Raw genomic sequence first — 9,808 nt, forward strand, 5'->3', positions numbered from 1 at the left:
AGGTAACCCTCACTGTGAATGTTGCTTTGACAGGCAACCCCTATTGTGAATTATTGTTGTGTTCCAAAAGCATTGCTTGACCTTATGGTCACGCAACACTTACCGTAGGGTTACCTTACATCATTCCCCTTTGGAAAAGAAGAATTGGCCAAATTCTTCTGTCCCAAAAGCGATGTAATTAACTTTAAAAGTTTAAGACTGTTAAACTAAGTTTAAATCTACATCTATGTTTAGATCTAAATTAAGAATTAAATTGTAAAGTATAGTTCTAAAGTAGGACTTAAATTTAGTTTTTATAATTAGAAAACAAAATTTTTTTTTTGTGTTTTAATTCTACTGTATACATTCAGTTCTTAATTTTTAATGATTGCTTAAATTTATTTGGTTTCATTGTCTTTTTTTCCCAGGTTTGGAAGAAAAACATTTTATTTCTAATTTAACAATAGAGATTAACTTTAAATAATCTTGAATTTAAAAACTTAATTTAATTAATTTTTCTAATTCTATTTTTATGTACTATTTTTTTCTTTTTCGTTTCGTCATCAATTAACGTGACGTTTACGCCGTCAATACCTATTACGGTATACGGACCAATATAGATACTACTATGCTTGTCGCGGGGTTCTTTTTCAAGCAATGCCTTGTCAAATACCTTGACAGATATTGGTTGTGAACTTTTGTTATATCCGGTTTGATTTTTTAATTTGTGTTCTGTAACTGTTTTATTCGCTAATTCGTGAGTTTTTTGAAAACGAAATTTAACTTCTTTCGAATAGTTTTCTATGTTATAAATCGGGTCTATTTTATCGGTTTGCAGTTCTTTTGGTAAATTAGCTGCTTTGCCAAAGACTAATTCATATGGTGAGAATTTATTATCGAATACTGTGTTTGTTGTTGTGTTGTGAAGAAAAGTGAAATATTTCAAGTAAACATCCCAGTCGGAAAAATTGGGATTTAGAAAAGATCTTAAATATTCATTGAAAACTCTGTGATTTCGCTCTACTGTGCCAAGAGTTTCATGATGGTACGCTGTGGAAAATTTATGTTCTATTTTTAATAATTTTGTTAACTCTGAAAAAATTTCATTTTTGTATTCCGTACCTAAATCAGTTTTAATCGTTTTCATAACGCCATATATTAGTATGAAATTTTCAAAAATAGCTGATGCGACCGTTTTTGCACTTTTGTCAGGTATCGCAATCGTTACTAAGTATTTGCTGAGATCGCATATAATGGTGACAGCGAACTTGTTACCATTATCGGATTGAGGTAGAGGTCCTATAGTGTCAATTAAAACAATGTCGAATGGCTTACATGGTGTTTCGATTAGGACTAAATTTTCTTTTGTTTTTGACTTAACCTTATTCAAAAGACATTTTTCGCAGTTTTTAACAAATTTCGCTATATCGCGCGTCATGCCTTTCCAATAATATTTGGTTCTGAGTTTTGCATAAACTTTTTTGCTACCGAAATGTCCTCCTAAAATTGGGTCGGTATGGTAAATTATTATTAATTGTTGTTTTTTGTCTTCGTCTGTCACAGTTTCTACGGGTTCGGTTAGGACGATTTCTAAATGTTTTAAAATTTTATTCCCAGTGGTTTTCAGATCTGATATCGAAAAATATTTAAAAAGATTATCATTTTTTTGCAATTCAATTATATTAATATTGCGCTTGCCAGCTTCTTTTTGTAGCTTCAAAAGTAATTCATCTAAATGTATTATTTTGTTAGCACACGCAACCTTAATTAACTCAATCTTTTTGTGTTTTAAATGCGCATTTAATTCAAAATTCGTAATTTTACCACTTTTATCATAATTTATTTGGGATTTTACTCTGGGTATTTTCTTTGAAAATTTGTTTGAAAAATTATCATAAACCTGTAATTTTATCTTTTCTTTTACTTTTTCTTCTTTGAGTATTTCTTGTTGCATTAATTGTTCCTGTTTTGTCTGTGATCTTGTCTGTACTGCTAAAATTGTTGTTCCTGAATTTTTTATTTCTTCTATTGTGATGCGAGAGAGTGCATCTGCTCCTACGTTCGTTTTACCTTTTATGTATTCAATAGTGAAGTTGTACTCTGCCAGTTCAAGTCTGATACGTGAAAGTTTTGAAGAGGGATCTTTCATATTAAACAAGTAAACTAATGGACGATGATCGGACTTGACTGTAAAGTGTGTGCCATATACGTATGGTCTGAACTGTTTTATTGCAAAAAATATAGCTAAAAGCTCTAACTCAATTATTGATTTCTTTTGTTCTGAATTATTAAATGATTTGGACGCGAAACAAATTGGTAAGTCAATGCCATCTTTATTTTGACTTAAAATGGCACCACAACCAATTTTTGAAGCGTCGACAGTAATTATAAATTCCTTTTTGAAGTCTGGGTATTGGAGAATTTGAGGAGAAATTAAAGATTTTCGGAGTTTTTCAAATGCTATATCACATGATTGATCCCATTTAAATTCTACTCTTTTCCTGCTAAGTTTATTTAAAGGTGCTGCTATGGAAGCAAAATTTGGTATAAACCTTCTGTAATAATTGGCGAATGCCACGAATCGTCTTACTGCATCTTTATCGCAAGGTTTCGGATATTTCTTTATTGCAATTATTTTGGAATCGTCTGGAAGTAGACCTTTTGAAGAACATTTGTGTCCTAGGAAAGTGACTTCTGAACGCATAAAGTTGCATTTTTCGGGATTGAGACGCAAATTAAATTTTTTGCATGTTTGAAAGACTTGTTCTAAATTTTTAAGATGGTGAGCTTCGCTACACCCAATGACTATAAGATCATCGACATATAAAAAGGCTTGGTTTGGAGAAATTCCTGAAAAGGCAATTGACATCATTCTTGAGAATGAATTCGGAGCTACGTTTAAACCGAATGGTAAAACTTTCCATCGAAAAGCACCACGATCAGTGCTGAATGAAGTGATGTCTCTAGAATCTTTATTTAATGGGATTTGGTGAAAACCTGAATACAGATCCAATGTAGAAAAATATTTGGCTCTGCCTAGATTATCAAGAATATCGTCTATTCGTGCAAGTGGGAATTTGTCTGCTATCAATTTTTTGTTTACGGCTCTAAAGTCAACACACATCCTGTAGGATTTCTGTCCATTTGGATTTTTCTTTGGCACAAGTATCAATGGACTATTATAGTTGGAATAGCTGTGTTCTATAAGATCGTTTTGCAATAAATTATCAACTTGTTTATTAATTTCCTCTCTCTGACAATATGGTAAACGGTAGTTTTTTATGTAAACAGGATTTGTATCTGTCAATCGTAATTTCTGTTCGTAAAAGTTGTTAAGTGTCATACGATCGGTCTTTAGTGCAAACACGTCATTATATTTTAGACATAAATCGAGAAGTTTTGGTTTGGCATAATTTGGCATTTGTTTTTCTAAAATTGATTTTAATTCCTCTGACCTTTTCGAATCTTTTGAAAGATCATTGATTTTATACACGTTATAGTTGGTGATTTCATCCGTAAGTATGTTACAATTTCTTACGTATTTTACCTCGTCGGTGACGTTTAATACCTTTATTATCGGATTGTTGGTGTCAAAAATACACTTTGCGGTGAACACACCACTACAAATTTCCTGTGCGTCTATAAAAACTGGATGTTTAGATTTTTTCAGCTTAAATAAGCGATAAACTTCGCATCTAGGAGGAATTATCAATGTATTATCGGTTGTATTATGTAAAATTGAAATTTTATTAATATTTTTGCCAATGCCAATTGTTATGCTCTCGTTTGCATAGTCTATGATGCAATTGTATTTTTTCAAAAAGTCTTTGCCTAAAATACCATCTGACGGTATGTTGAATTTGTCATCTACTACATTTAAAGTATGTGGAATTGAAAAATTTGAATAAAAAAGTTCTGTTTTAATGGTACCCAATGTTGAAACTGTATCTGTCGTAACACCCGTTATATTTATAATATTGTTGTTATTTATAGAAACATTTTGTTTTAAACTTGAAAGTTTTATAATTGATATATCAGCCTGTGTATCTACTAAGAAAGTGCATGTTTTAAAAGAGTCATTGCAATTCAGTTCGATAAAATCTGAGTAGTTCAGGTTTAAACAATAAATTGATTTATTTTGAAAAACGTTATTTAATTCAGATTCTGGTCCCCCAGTGTTCGCTCCTGAGGGCCGTTGGCGTTTAAAGTGCGTACACTAGCGTTATTTGTAGTATTTGAACGTCGATTGTTGTTGTTACTGTTGTTATTGCTGTTGTTTCTGTTTACGGGCCTGCTATTGTTATTTCGAAAATTACCATTATTTCGCGAGCCATAATTATTGTTGTTATTATGCCTATAATTGCTATTGTTGTTTCTGTTAAAATTGTTGTTGTACCTCGAAAAATTGTTCCTATTATATTGATTTGACCTGAAGTTACCTCGAAAACTATTATTTTGCCTGTTATAACGTGATCTAAACGCTAGTACCTGCCTTTCACTTGTTTGGTTATTTTGTTCTACGATCATTTTCGCAACTACATCCTTAGAATCAGTAAACGTAGTTGACGCTAAAATTGATTTTACAAGATCTGAGCGAGTGTTAAGCCGACAAACGTTGACGGTTTGTTCGACTGCCATTTCGTGCGCTTTTTCCTGAGTCATTCCTTCTATAACTAATGATCGTTCTAAAGCATCGGAGAGTTCCTCAACACGTTTGGCGAATTCAGTATGATTATTATTAAAAACTTTTAACGATGCAATTTTTCCTGCAACAACTTTTGAGTTGTCAGGTTTTATTCTACCTTTTAATGCATCTTTTATTTGTTGAATTGTTGTTACTTCATTTGGAATTGCCTCACGCGCTTTCCCTTCTAACTTGGATTTTATAAACGAAATGAAAGTATTTGTCAAATTTTCTTCCATCAAATCTTCTATCAAAACTATTTTATCTATAAAGGATGCAAGTGAAAGCGGATCGCCGCTGTAGTTTTCTCTAATTATGGATGCACACATAGTAATAAAAGTTTTCTTTTGCTCTGAAGTCGCCATTGTTGGTTGTTCTTCGCTAATTGTGTCTAAATTATTATTGTGGAGTGAATTGGAAAATCCAGGGAAATCCTCAAGAAAAGATACGTGACTTTTTTTAATAATACTAGCTTTGTATGCTGAAGTTATCGATGCGTCAGATAATTCTTCCTCAGTGTCAAAATCAGAACTTGATTCGCTTTCTTGTATTAATTCAGAAAGATCTTTGGGTATTTTTATATTGCAGTTAATTCTAGAAAAACATTTAGTGAGTTGTTCTCTGCACTTTGATAAACTTTCGATTATTGAACTAGGCTTATCTCGATTTTCAAAGTATGAATTTACTTGTATTATGATTTGGTTATAGCTTTTAATTAAAGCATCTTCATATTCTATTGATTTTTTCGCTGAGATAGATCAGTTATTTAAAACTCGTTTAGTAACTTTAGTGAAATTAGAGCGTAAATTTTTGAAATTGGAATCAAAATCTGACATTTGACAACTGACATCTGAAAACTTTATTACATTTATTGAAAATGTTTACCTCCGTGGCAGAAAAAAATGTTTCATGAAAAAATTCGGAAAAATGTTAAAACTAACGCTGTAGGCACTGTTTATATAAGAATGAATTTGAAACTATTCATTCGCTCAGTAATTGTGGTTTGTAATTTAAAAAACATTTTTTTTTTTTGTTTAAAAATCAGAGAATATTCGAGATATTCAAAATCGATGAGTTAATTGGTAAATGGTAAAGATTCGCATATTCGAAAGGCACTGTATTTAAGACTTATTTTGTAAATGCAAGTGAATGTTGAAATATTTTAACCGCACTGTATTCGTTTAATAATGCCAAGAGAAAAGAAACTGTTGGAATATTTGAAAGACACTGTATATAATACACAGTTTGAAAAGAGTCGCAAATGTAAGATATGTTGAAATATTTGGAATACACTGTATTCGTGTGATGCTTTGAAGGAATTGTTAGCTATTTGAATGGCACTGTATTTGTTGCAAAAAAATATGTAAATGTTTATGATATTCACTATGTTCAATTTCCGAAGAAATAATTGGAAAAAGGGAAATTAAGCTTTCACCGATAAAATAAATTTTCACCATTACCATTATGTGACTGTAACCTGTCTATATTGATATTTAAAGTCAATGAGAATTTCAAAATTGATTAGCTTTGAATAATTATCGCAAACTTTTGGCGAAAAGATTTGATATTTTTGGTATTATACATATAAAATTGATGTATAATTTGCGTTTCAAAAAGGTTTTAAAAAAAATGTTTAAATTTGAAAAAATATTTTTCCGATTGTATTTATTACGAAGCAGTGTTCGCATTTAAAATAAAAAATTCAAGTTCCATGTTAATGTTTGAAAAAGAAAGAATATAGTAATATATGCATTATAATTTGCATGTGGTGGCCGTATATTTGAAATTACTATGTTTAATGTACATTTGAATTTTTTCGAAATTTGAATGTTTATATTGCAATATAATAATTTTATGTATGTAGGTAATTTGAAAAATTCAATTTCTTAATTTAATTAGTTTAACATGTTATTGTCTTTAAAGTAGAAAAAGTATGTTGCTACATGCGTAGTAAACAAATGTTTAAGAAAAGTATGTTTATAATCAAAAGTGTCAAATTGTGTTGCTACATGCGTAGTAAACAAATGTTTAAGAAAAGTATGTTTATAATCAAAAGTGTCAAATTGTGTTGCTACATGCGAAGGCTACATGTGTATTACGAAAAATTGTTGCTACGTTTATAGTATACATGTATTTATATTGAGAAAACCAAACTACCTACGTATGTACAAAGTTAAAATTTTATATACGTATATATTACGCCATTACGTATATGTACCGCCCTTTTTCTGCTTTGCTTGTATACTGCTGAAATTTGTTGTTGTTGGTGTTGTCTTCCTTTGCTGGCGTTACCAAGTGAATCTTTTCCGCTTCTTGCCTCTCTTTCTCTCCTTCTAATTGTTCTCGGAATTTTGATGAATTTTAGGATGATGAGTAGGATAAGTAAATGGCGTGTCGGTGATGTTTTACCGCTATTAACGGTGCTTATTAAAGGCGTCACTGGTGGTTGTATTTTTAGTTCCACCGTTATGGCGTGGTACAGCCAGTTCAAAAATTAATATTTCCATATGCATGTATGTATGTATGTAACACTACAAAATGTCGTAGGTTTTGTGGAATTTCCAAATTTATGTTTATTAAAAATTGTATTTTTAAATTTCTTTTAGATTTGTCCAAAAAATGTATATATTTTATATAGTCCATTTTGCCATTTGTGGCTTTTTGTTTGAAATTTTAGGTATTTTTTCCGTATTTTTGAAATTTTTGTAATTTTTCCTTTCGAAGTTTTGTATATTTTTGTAGTATTTGAAGCTTTTGTAATTTTGTAGTTTTTAAAATTATGTGAAAAATGTTTATTTGTAGTTTTTTCTTTGAAACTTTATAACTTTTTTTTTGTTGGCTTTGAAATTTTATGATTTTTTTGTAGTTTTTGATATTTAAAATTTTTTTTGTAGTTTTTTGAAATTTTTATATTTTTTTGTAGTTTTTGAAATTTTTGAATTTTTTTGTATTTTTTGAAATTTTGTTATTTTTTTGAAATTTTGTATGTTTTTTGAAATTTTGTAATTTTTGTAGTTAGATTTTGTTGTTTTAAATTATAGATTACTTCATGTAAAATTTTGAATTTGTTGCAATCAGCTTTGTGTAATTTATATCATTTTATGTAAAGTTTTTTTGTATGTATGTATTTGTTTTGAGCGCTTAGGCGTAGACTACGGGACCCCTTGGTCGTGAACAGCAAGGAGCCACAAAATATTTATAAAAGCTACGTGGACGTCGGGTTTTGGGATCAAGCCCAGAACCTGTCCGATGCAACCATCCCTTACACGAGACACACTGAACAGAGTATGACCGTCTTAAAAAGATTCTTTTCCGGCAGATGCAGCAAAACCATTTCTCAGGACCGGGGTCAGGAGACGGACCCGGATTGGATTCGATGCCTTCCCAGAGTAAGAGAATACGGAGCAGTCCTGTTGCAAGGAGCTGCTGGGAGGATGACAATTTGTGGGAGGGACGCAACAAATTAAATGGGGTCACACTGAAATGACAGTCCTTGGTCGGGAAAAATCCCGAGTCGCTCCGGTACATAGAACCGACTGCCTGGGGAAGCGCCAAGCACCCTCCTCGGCACTGCTGCTGATTATACGCCACAACGCGACATTTAAGAATGTGTTCTGTGCCTTCAGCAGTTTAAGCGCGAATTCCTGGTCATTGCTCCTGGGGAGATACATAGTGGCGGTATGCGTCGGCGGTATATCATCCCCTTTCCTCGTAATAAGGGCAGGGCCCTCCCAACCCTGTGATATTAGTCAGTCATTCGGCTGTTTGCTCATCCTTGCAGTCTACAAGGAGTAATCCTGGTCTAAAATATACACCGCAGAAGGCTAGAGATTGCTTTCCCCAACCCTTCGATACCTCAATCATTATGGTATCCTGCAGTCGCGTCAGCTCTTCCTAGCTCAGGACCTCCGCCGGATATTGCCTTGGAAGCACCGCCATTCGCATGCCCTTTAAGGCATCCGAGTAGCCTTGCATTCTTGGCCTCACTTGCAAAGTTGATGCACCAGGTGCTGGCGGCGGCGCATTCGCCCTCCTCGAGGTAGAAGGTGTGGGATGAGCCCTCTGTCCCCTGGACTGTGATACGTCCTCCCGTCTTGCCTGACCTCCTCTCAGGTTGTCAGCGGGAGCGCTCTGTTTGCTGTTACGGCTTTGTTGGTGCCCGCGGTTATGTGACCCGCGGTGATGCGATGCATGCTCGCCCCTCGCCGTTTCTCGCTCGCCACGCCTTGATTTCCAGGCGGGCGGGTTTTTCTTGCTCGGCCTCATTTGCTGCAGTACCTTCTCGCGTTCACTGTCCGGAGTCCTTCCCTGCTTTAGGTACCGAAAATACCACTTCTTACCTGCTCCACTTAGCCCGATTCTTCTAGGGTCGTCAAAGCCACCTGGCTCTCCCAGTTCGGGCCAGCTTGCACCATGATGCTGCTCTGTGCCAGAGTCCTCGAACGACGATGACCTTGCTCTGGCATTTGCGTTCTTATTCGGCGAACGTCTTTCATGTCCCGTGTATAACACCTTCCTTCCTCTGTCTCGCTCGACCTTGTCGTCCCTTGGATTGGATCATCTTCGTCCTCCTGGGTACTCGCGGTCATATTCTTCACCTTCATGTCTTTTGGCCGCTGATTCTCTGCTGCTGTGTCGATGCCTCTCTCTTGAGGGTGAGCGTTTGCGACTCTCCCGCCGCTCTTCCATATCCCCTCGGGTTCTCTTTTTTCTTAGCCTCTGCTCGGCTTAGCTCACTGGTGGTGATTAACCCACCATGGTGTGGTTTGGCGCTGCTCCCTGGTTTCGTGGTGCTATCGTCGTCTCTGACATGCTCCTCGAAAAGAGCAAATTCTTCCGCCGTCAGGTTTAGATGACTCAGGGAGTAAGTTCTCTCGCCCTGTTTTTCTCTTCGGCGTTTGTTGTTACCGCCGCTTTTAGCATTTAACCTCATTTCTTTTCCTTCAATTTGTTTTTGTTGTTGGTTTTTGTTGTTCATTTTTTATTCATCATCTTTTTCGTACGATCACATGCTTGACTTGGCAAGCGTAGTGATCTATTTTAATATATAGGGGAACTCGGTTCGTCCACCGCGGCAGAGCCCGTTGACGCGGTAAAGCCATAGTTACTCCCCAAGGCGGCCCGGTGTCAGGGAGGCGCCGTTAT

This window comes from Eurosta solidaginis, chromosome 4 (assembly GCF_040869045.1).
Source record: "Eurosta solidaginis isolate ZX-2024a chromosome 4, ASM4086904v1, whole genome shotgun sequence".
Taxonomy (NCBI): Eukaryota; Metazoa; Arthropoda; class Insecta; order Diptera; family Tephritidae; genus Eurosta; species Eurosta solidaginis.